Source organism: Rutilus rutilus (genome assembly GCF_951802725.1).
Source record: "Rutilus rutilus genome assembly, chromosome: 22".
In the NCBI taxonomy this organism is placed as follows: domain Eukaryota; kingdom Metazoa; phylum Chordata; class Actinopteri; order Cypriniformes; family Leuciscidae; genus Rutilus; species Rutilus rutilus.
Window position 1 is genome coordinate 17,355,495 of NC_140227.1, and position 11,500 is coordinate 17,366,994.

Sequence of the window (11,500 nt, forward strand, 5' to 3'; positions counted from 1 at the left end):
GATATGCATTTTTAATAATTTGAAGGGAAAAAAAAGTTTGTCCACTAAATAAAAACTAAACATGAAAACTATAATAACAGAGAGTATTTGCAATTTATGTGCATTTTTGTTTTTTATATAGTAAAAAATATTACTTTTTTTAATAGTGTTTAAAACAAAACCTAAATACACAACGTGCACGAATGTGTGCACGCTATTTTTTTACCGATGGCTCGTGCACATAGCTGCTCATCCTGCAGGAGTTCGAGGGACTGGAGCGTTTCTGGCTCGGTCACAGCTGAGCGGGGTTGAGGGGAGGTGGAGGAGGAGCTGAACAATGGGAGTGCAGTATCGGGACTGTGAGAGAGAATCTCGGCTGGAGCCGACGAGTCTGGAGCGCCCCTCCACTCGCTCATCCCGCTTTTGTTCAGCTGCGCAAGCTATCAGCACTTCCTACCGACTCCAACAATAAGCCCTCACAGCTGGGCTCTCCAAAGCCTGTTTACTGCACATCAAGGCAAAGAGAGGCAAAGAGTGTAACATCCCCCTTACACACACTCACACACCCTTATGAACTCTTGGTAAAATATAAAACATATTCCTAGAAGTGGAGAGAGGAAGTTAAAAGAAAAAAGTTATGCTTTATTGCTCGACGACCTCATATGCTGGACACTGGACAGCAAGCACCCATTTTTATTTGCTCATTAAAACGTATATAATATAATCTGCATCATGTGTGGCTATAGTTTTAGAAGACAGAATTAATGCACGCAAATATTAATATATCTTTATTCTGTAAAAAAAAAAAAAAAAACTTTCTGAAACAAAGTTGCTGCCTTACATTTTTGAGTACAATTTAAATGACATTAAACTGACTTAAAAAATGAGTTGATATTGATGTAGCCTACATTTTTGTTTATTAATTCATTCCGTCATTCATTTAGTGTGGATAATTTCACACAAATGTGTAATATAAAGCATGTTTTTTAAATGCAGGTGAACATAAACACGCATTTAAATAATTTATAGCTGTTCTTGTCCTGATTCCACCCTGATCTTGTCTATGACTGTGTTCTCACAATATGTCATGCAGCAGAAAAAGCTGGTGCGGGGTCAGTGTGAATACTCTTCTTCTTCTTCAAGCATCTGCATGTATCTTTGACTTTCCCCTCTCATGGGAAGAGTGGCCTCAGATAATTGTCCTCAAGGGAATCACATCCTGTCAGAAGTCATGTGATCGCTGTCTGACAAGGCTGCAGTGTTCTGTGTTGTGTCATCAGCTGGCTATGAAGTCTTTAATTCACAACATCACCGCTACACAAAGCAGATAGACACAGAAAGGAAGTGTTCAATGCAAAGCGCAATATAGACAATACAGTTCACAGAGAACAGACATAAAATGACCTAATTAGCTTGTGTGAGTCATCTGACATTAAGTTAACGTTAATGGCTTTTCACAACACATTTGACTTCCGTAACATGACGTATTTCTGAAACAGGGCAATGAGGGGGAAAAAAAAATGTAGGGTGGGAATTGATTGGATGGTGGCCATTAAATACCAGAAAGAAGCCAAAATAAAAGCAAGTTTGCTTAATAGCTGGACATTGGTTAATATGTTCCAACCGCCAGCGAGGCCTAAGTGGAAAAGTTGTGACATTTTACAGTGTTTTTGTTTGTTGTCCGAACCATTTTCACTGTAAAAAAAATAATATGATCAATAAGATATGACAACATATGTTTTTACATTGCTTTAACGCATCGAAATAAGCAAATTTCAACTTTTTTATGTTATACAAGATTCAGCTCATTTTTTAAGTCAGTTTAATGTAGTTGAAATGACAAACATCCAAGCTGAGTGTACTTAAAAATTTAAGGCGGCAACTGTTATTTTTTTAAGGTGTACATTTTACCAGTTAATGCATTTCCTGGGAATCGACCCTATAACCATGGCATTGGTGGCGCCATCCCCTACTTTTTGAGCTTCAGATTTTGATCATTTTGATTCATTTCGTTTTCATCTCTTGACTTTAACATCTGCATGAAAGGGAAAATTGAGTCATCTGTCTGCTATTGCTCTTATTTCGAACAATTCATCCATGCACGTTTCATTTTTTACCGTTTTTCTGACCTCGTAATTCCTTATCAAAATGTCATAATTGGATCTTCGGGGGAAACGGCAGACTTCTCTCTGGTGACGTATGCAAGACTTCTCCAGTCATTTCAGCCAACCCTTTCATTCAAACTATCCTCCTCCATCCAATCAACAACTGATAGGACCCCCACCCTACATTATATTATTTTCAATAATCCATTTCACTTGGATATTCATCACAATATGGAAGAAATGATCTGTCGCTACTTTCGTTACATCGCATCTTTAGTCAAAATCCCAATACTCCCAATACTATTAGATATTATCAGATATACTCTGATTGACCTCATGATGATATATAGGCTAGCACTCCTTCCTACATAGCGGTTCTACCATCTTGTGAACGCAGATCTCCCCGCTCGCCACACACTTTCACACTCCACATTCTCCGCCTGGCTCCCACACACACTATCAAAGTGCCTTAATGGCTCCTAATTAGCTCCCCATCTGCTGGTGACAGAGCACCGGTGGCATGCTGAAGCCCCATTCAGAGAGTGGCCATTGTGTCCCAGGATCGTTTCCACTCCATTGGAGATTGCCTGGAGAGGACTTGGACCTCTGGGAAGGGATGGGACAGGAGAGCCAGGGTTACGGAGAGGGAGGAGAGAAGCTCCGAACTCCGGGAGGCGCACGGGACAGGACGGGGGAGGAGGTGGATACACAATGGGCGACAGTGTTGTGGCTTGTTGCAAATCTAATAACGTTGGAGCTCTTTCTGTCCTCTGGATGCCACCCCCCACGCACACAAACACATTTTGTTTTCCTCCTCCTTTTTTTTCTCATGCTCATTGGCGACAGCTCTGCTTCTTCGAGTTAATCTGTGACTGTGTCATCTTCTGGGAACAGACGTTTGTTTTGTGCTGTTAGTGGGGTAATAAATGCAACCAGACAGCACCATATTAACATCCTCGAAAAGAGACATAAGGGCAGAGCTTCTGAAAGGAGCCGACGGTGGTAACGTCCGGTCTGCGTTGCGTAAAAAAAGCGCACAAAGTTGACACTTAAAGCGGGGTTACATTTACCGCTCGTGAGCCAAATCATTTCAATAGGAATCCACGTGATCGGGAATTTCGTGTGAATGCGAAATATTTCCCCTCACATATTTCACAAAAAAGCTGCTTGGTTTGAGGGACTTCATTGTGAGCCGTGCTTCAAACATCACTACGCTATAGACGATAGACAATTGAACTTTTTGCTTGTGAAATTTCATCGGAAATTCACTAATGCGATCGCACCTTTGCGGTTTGTTTTCGGCATGATTATTTAATGCGCATTCCCTAGTCTACAAATCGCCCCAGGTGGGTAAGAAGTTGATCGTTAAAGATGCTTAGATGACTCTTGTCCCACCTCAAAACAAGAAAAGCTGAATGATGTTCTCGCCTTACCCTCATTTACATCACATTGCCATTGTATGGACAAATCCAGAGGATGTGTGTGTGTGTTTTTATGGGAGACCAGCTGCTCACAGCTGGGGTATAATGGCCAAGTTTTGGAGGGAAGACCCTTACTACCGGGCAGCTGTCACCACCAGCAGGGGAGAAGGACAGAGGCCATTTAGCCAGAGACCCTCTGGAGAGCTTCTGCTCGTTCTATTCTAAACCCAGATCTCCCTGTGTGTCAGGTGCTGTGCTATTTCCGATATTCTACGGAGCTGTCAAAAAAGTTGCCGTCAGCAACTATTCGTGGTCTCGCAGCTTGTCGCAACTTGTATGGTCGGGTTGCATCTAATAGATCTATGTGTGCTCAAGTCACCTGACTTCCTCCACATACCTATATGTGCTAAAATACCAAACCCAAACCCATCTGGATACTGGCTGGAAGTATGGCCTAAAGATGGGTGTGATGATGGTGGCAGCTGTGCTTCCCTCACAAAGCCCTATTCAGAGTAAAGGGGACAATACAGAGGCCTGGTTACTCTCTCCTCTTCAGTTCCACACTAAGATTAATTCCTCAAATCCGTTTTCCCAGTGGCAGTCTCAAAGAATGGGAAGCCCTCCTGTTTGTCAGAGCGTATTGTGCCAGTCGCCTGAGAATGAATTCCGCTGATGGTTCTGATAAATGGCCGCCGGCGTTGACACTGAACAGACCTTTCCAGCTCTTTTGTTTTCAGTATTGAATCTATGTAATCTGGATTATTCTGGATTGTAAGATTGTGCTCCTCTGGGGGGGTATGGCACTCTCAAGATACTTTGATTTGATTTGTATGGTCATTAAAGGAATATTCTGGGCACTTGTGGCATAATGTTGATTACCACTAAAGTGAATTTCGAACTACACTTACAATAAAAATGAATGTTAACTCAGTGTTTCAGTAGTAAAGCTAAAAGGTGTAAAACTTTATTGTGAAAAATCACTAACATTTTCGATGTAACGTTACATTGTAAAAATGATTTGATCAGTAAGTCATGACAATGTTATTACATTACTTTAACGCATCAAAATAAGTTGAGAAATTTTCTAATTTATTTTATAAGTTATACAAGATTCAACTCTTTAAGCCAGTTTAATGTAATTTAAGTTGAAATAACTTATACATCTAAGTTGATTGTACTTACAAAATTTAAGGCGGCAACTTTTTTTTACAGTGTATATAATTGTTCAACTTTGTTGCCTTTACAACGTAACTCTCTAAAACATTATGAGAACAACTTCACAACTCAAATATTTATCAAATTTGAAGTGTCACATTTCTGCTTTCAAATCCTCCAAAAATTGACCCCATTCACATCCATTTTAAGTGACTCACTGTAACCCTGGTTGCGTTTTAAAAGAAAACAGACGAGTTACTTTTTTTTTTTTTTGTGGTAATCGGCATTATGCCACAAATAAGCTTGTCGATTAAGCTTAACCTGTATTGAACCCAGGAAATTCCAGGATGATTGTTTTTGAATTTGCCCAAGTGGTAATGTTGGCAATCATCGTGTTTTGTTGTCTTGCGTAATAAAAGCTGAGTTGCTTGACTGTGGTGATGACGTCATACTTTCAGAAATGTTCGCGACCGCTTCTGAAGCCTCGGGATCAACAGGTGCAAGAAATGGCAGAAGGCAATGAGGCAATAAGGCAAACGAGTCTGCAGGCAGGAATTGTTTGGTTTTGACTCATTGGTTTCATTCCTTTATTAGAGTGTAAACAGGTTTGAAATCACATCAGAAAGAGGTAACCAGAAACTCACATGTATCAGGTGCTGCTGTGAGGCTGTTTGTCCACAGAGCCGAGGCAGTTAGCCACACCCTAAAATACACAAACTCACCCTGTGTTTCTCACACACACACATACACTCTCCACACAGGTGTTCAGCCTGCAGCCTTAGTACAAGTGAAGCTCATCAGCCAGTGTACACTGACTGCCTAAAGCTGGATCACACTTCAGCTGCCCATCTGCCATATGGCAGGGCTGGGCTGTTAAATATAATAGAGCTAAATTTCAACCACTCACCTGTTTTATGTAGGTACTGTAATGTAGAATGTAAATTCAGCCAGTTCCCACAAGAGTAGAATAAGCTGTAATTCAGTTGCATGGGAAGATCAAGATACTACAAGATAAAAGTATGTGGACATTTGAGCCACACATGCCTACCGGTTAAGAAAACAGAAAACAGTTCTTAAAAAATAAAAAATAAAAAATCTAAAATAATTTGTTTCCAGTTGCAGTTTGTTTTTATTTTTTTATTTTTTTTATCAATTGTTATAAATAATTTTCTTGTACATTTTAAATGTGTATTTTTTTTAAATGTTTTATTATATAATAGTAATATCATATATATATATATATATAATTTTAACGTTATTGCTATTATTTTTGATTACAGCAAAATAAAAATGACTGTGTGTATGATAATTGATGAGGAAATGAAATCCTTTTAAAATCCCTGCATTTTTATAGTGTTTTTTTTAATGTAAACAATCACACTAAATCAACAAATCTTAAAATAAATCTTAAGTTATCAGCCCTTGTTGATGTCATAGCAAAAGCAAAAGTCCATAGGAATGACTGCGGGAATGAAGGAGGCTACAATCTGGATGCAAAGGATGCATCCCATCTCCCCTGGGCATTCTCACGGTAGAAGAATGTGTCCACTGCACAAACACATACAGTGACGCTATCTCTTTTCCCACAGCCAGGCCCGAGCAACGCCATACACTTGGTCACACACACACATGTATCAGGCCTGACTTGCAGGGATCCAATTGTGTGAAACAGGCAGCAGAAGGTGCCCCAGTTCTTTTACATTCTTCTTCTTTCTTCGCATTGTTTCGGGGGGTTACAGTAACAAAGGGAGAACGGGTGAACATTGTGTGTGTGGTATGTTCACACCATCGTCCTCTAGTGTCTGTCCACGTCTGTGCGCGTTCATCTGTGAGCATAGACTCTAAATTACTCTCGTGAGTATGTGTGTGTCAGCGGTGCTGCTGAGGGGGGTATCTGGAGAAAGTTGAATGAAGAGAAGGAGACACTCATGAACAGAATTAGCAGAGCACATTCCTCTGCTTTCTCCCACTCTCTTTATTCTTTCTTGCCGTTCCCCCCCCCACCTCTTCATGAGAAAATCAAACAGGTGGTTTGGCCCTGTTGGAGGGGCTGCGTCTTGTGGAGTTGGGCTGTCCCGCAGCCTGTTGGAGGCACTGAAAGGCAGCGTCTCCTCTCAGCTCCAGCTTGAGTCCAGTGTCCAGTTAAAGAGGGCCACTCTCATTACCATCTCAATTCTGGGAACGGGCTAGAGACCTCAGCTGCACCCTAACAGGCAGCCCATATGGTGCTCGCTTGGCAACCAGGCAGGAGGGGACCGCCGTACCCCCCCCCCCCCCCCCCCCCAAACACATTCTCACACACACACATACATATATTCACATTCAAAAAGACATGTGAAGACCTAAATGGCACACCTTATCTATATACATACTTAACCTTACAAAAATAGACCACGCTTTCATCTTAATACATATACAGCACGTGTTGCACTATAGCTTTTAGAGTGTCGGCATCAAAGCTAAATAGACAGTTAAAGAAAGCTTGGGGCTCCTGCACACATCTCCTAGGGGGAGCTGGACCACACAGCGCCTGTATGGAAGGACGCTTGGCTTCATACACCCTTATACTGGGTTTTTGGAGGCCATTTCACCATAAACGGCTTCAGTGGTTACAGACCCCACAGGTCAAAATTAACATGCACTACTTGGTTTGCATTAGTGGTTTATGACAAGGAAAGTTTCACCAATTTAGGAAAATATACATTTAGATTTATTTATATAAAGAATAATGAATCTAGATATTTAATAAAATCATATTTTTATTTCACAGTTATTTATTGTCATAATTTATAATATACAGTATATTAGGTCTATTTTAGAAATATCATGTGTATACTGTTTATACTTTCAATACTTAATTAATCCACCTTAATTGGTGGATTTTAGAGTAATTAAAATAAATATTTTAAATATGTAGTATAATATGAAAAAAAATTATCTTTGTAATTTATATAGAAATATATATATATATATATTATATCAATAAATAAATATTAAAGATAGTAAATATTATATTAAATAGGTATATAAATTAATTAGAATATATAGAATGTATATATATATACTGTATATATGTGTGTGTATATATATATATATACAGTATATATATATATATATATATATATATATACAGTATATATATATATATATATATATACAGTATATATATATATATAAATATATATATATATACAGTATATATATATATATATATATAAAAGCATATTATAAGCATATAATGTACAAATATATATTCAGGTATTTATATTTTCAAACATCAAACATTTAGTTTGATGTGCTGCTATGCCCTGAAGTAAAACAAATGAATTAATTCATTTGTAGAGATGCAACATGCTTCCTTGTGCATTTTACCACTTCATCAGTTGATTTTAAATGATATTTTATTCATTTTATGTATTAACAGATAGTTGACCTAACCACCTGCAAGTCCCTTCATAAATATATGAGGAAGAACAAAAGAAGTCAATGTGCAGGGTGTTTCTCTGGTTCAAACCATCAGAGAGACCGAAGCTGTGAGGCATTTCCTTCCCGAACAAGAGGAATGTGCTGGATCAGAGCCTAATAGTTACAGGAAACGAAAGGTGCATGTGTTTATGTGCAGTTCTCTGTGTCCTCTGCCACTGCCAGTCCTCACGTTGGCAGGTCATATAATGTTAACACATTATCCGTTTCATCTGTGATAATGTCCCCGGTGACGAAATGTCAGCGTAAGCCATGTATGTGCCTCTTTGTGATTGCACATGCTCAGTCCGCCCCTCTCTACGACTCTGCAGCTGTGCAGTCACATACGCAACATGATTTCACAACATCCTCCTTCTGACTTCACTGGAAATATCCTCTTTTACTCCCCCTCCCTTCCTCCCTCATTCCCTTTCTCTGCCTATGTAAGTGTCTTTAGTGAAATGCCCTGACAGCCCAGCAGGTGCGAGACTTAGTCATCCTCTCTGCCCTACCCATCCGTGAGTATGTGTGGGTTACTCAACGCAACTCCTTATTAAGCGAGCTTATGTGATGTTAAGCTACACCACAGTGCTAGTCACAGGTACATGTTGTAATCAACAATTTAGCTGCTCCCTAAAAGCCCAGCTGTCTCAGTGTTTACTGAAAGCATCACTCACATACTCAGGCGCCAAGCACCATGACTCTGGAGTTTCCAGGATTTCAAATGTGTGCGTGTGTGTGAGTGAGTGTGTTCTGGCAGATGGGCCTGTGCAGCGGTTCTGACTCTTTGTACAGCTGGCAGTAGTTTCTGTTTCTAGAGATGAGAGCAGGCTGAGTGTCACATCACTCACAGTGTTCACTCACTACTGTTTATCATACACTCATAGTGATAATCAGCCTGCTTATTGACACCTTAACAAGTTTACCTAGCGATCAAAATGAGGAAGTGCCATTGTTTTTCTTTTTTAAATGAACATTCCTGTAGCACAATCAGTAGAACATGGTGTGCTTTTGATTTTAGGCAACAGATCAATGAATAACAAGTTGTTATCAAGCATATAACAGTTAGTTTTAGTCCTCAAATTTGAGACTTTTCACTCTTTGTATCAGTACACTTGCAAGTACATTCCAGATTCATGTTCTTATTAGTGGGGAAACCCGTAGCGGAACTACAGCGGCATGATTACAGAATGGGTTAATTTTGGTGACATACGAAACTTGACACTTTTAATGGATCTATTTATCTATTAATCATAACATCACAAACTTTGATTTGAACCAAAAAGTATCTTAAAGGGATAGTTCACTTCGAAATTAAATTTTGGTATGTTTTAGCTTACCTCAAGGGCATCCAAGATGTAGGTGTCTTTTTTTCCGCAGTAGATTCAATTTTGATATTTTTAGGTCAAACCGTTCTTGTCTGTCAGTCATATAATGCAGGTCTATGGTCACCACCTCAAAGAGCACGCACAGAGTCCAAATTAAAACAATTCCCCATCGTCCAAATTAAACAATTCCCCATCGTAAGTACACATTGATGGCCTGAGACACGAAACGAGCGGTTTGTGTGAGAAAACGAACAGTATTTATATCGTTTTTACCTTTTGTACACAGCGACGTCCAAGTGATCTGATCTGACTTGTACGCAGACTGGTGCATAGATATATACACTAGATGTCGCCTTGGCTACGGCATTCGTTCAATGAACTGCCGTCGCCAAGGCAACATCTAGTGTATATTTCTATGCACCAGTCTGCGCACACGTCACACACTAGGAAGCGCCCGCGCCCTCAGATCACTTGGACGTCGCTGTGTACAAAAGGTAAAAACGATATAAATACTGTTCGTTTTCTCACACAAACCGCTCGTTTCGTGTCTCAGGCCATCATTGTGTACTTACGATGGGGAATTGTTTTAATTTGGACTCTGTGCATGCTCTTTGAGGTGGTGACCATAGACCTGCATTATATGACTGACTATATTTTGAAAATATCAAAATTGAATCTACTGCGGAAAAAAAGACACCTACATCTTGGATGCCCTTGAGGTAAGCTAAAACATACCAAAATTTTATTTCAAAGTGAACTATCCCTTTAAAAGCACTAAGACTGTATATTTAACTGCTTTAGTGAGGGAAAGAACTACAATCCCATGAAGCATTGCGAACAGCAGAGAGGCGACTGGACTACTAAGTTCTTCATGGGAGTGGGCGGAGCTTAAGCGCTCTTTTGGCGAGCTTTGCTTGTTTCGACTCTCTGATTGGCTTAATTTTCTGTACAGCATCATGGGTAGTGTAGTTTTTTCACCACAGACCAACTGTTAAACAATTATTTTAAAAACAAGTTGAAATAATGAGTGCTGACAGCTTCAACAGAAGTAAATATCATTGATTAACAACCTCATAGCTCACAGTAGGTCTGTCTTTAAAGGTTTATAAGTTATAGTTCAAAATCAATTTCCTTATGGAGAAAATGAATGGTGTTTTTACTTCCGGAACCTGACTGTTGCACAATCCATAATTATTAATGACTTTGCAGTTTGAACATTTCCTTTTTATTTATTTTTAAGATCTGAGTTGAATCATCCATCGTCGATTTCATTATGCTATAAAGGTCACGCAGAATGACATTTAAACTCACAATAAGCATGCAATCAGTACTGAGATTATCATTCATACTTTGTATGTTGTTGTTCCAGCCGTGACATCGCAATAAATCACAAAAACTAGAAACCGTTTCTAAAATATATAACCAATGCATTTTGCGTATTAAAAACTCTGATTAACATGTGAAAGATACAGTGCCCTCCATATTGGCACCCCTGGTAAATATAACCAAAGGCGGCTGTGGAAATAAATCTGCATTGTTTATCCTTTTGATCTTTCATTCAAAAAAAATGACAAAATTCTAACTTTTTATTGAAGTAAAACAATTGAAAGTGGGGGGAAACTCACATTATGAAATAAATGTTTTTCTCTAGTCTAATGCATGTTGGCCACAATTATCGGCACCCATAGAAATTATTATGAGTAAAATATCTCTGAAGTATATTCTAATTCATATTTATGTTTTTTTGGCACACCAGGGTGACTAGGAACATGAAATTGTCCAGTCATGACTTCCTGTTCCACAGCAGTATAAAAATGAGGAAACACAAATGCCAAATTCCCTTAATCATTCATCACAATGAAGTAAAAGCAAAGAATATAGTTCTGATGTGCAGCAAAACATTGTTGAGCTTTGCAAAATAGAAAGTGGCTGTTTGAAAAATAGCTAAAGCATTGAAAATTCATATTTCCACCATTAGGGCAATAATTAAGAAGTTCTAATTAACTAAAGATGTTAAGAATCTGCCAGGAAGAGGACGTGTGTCTATATC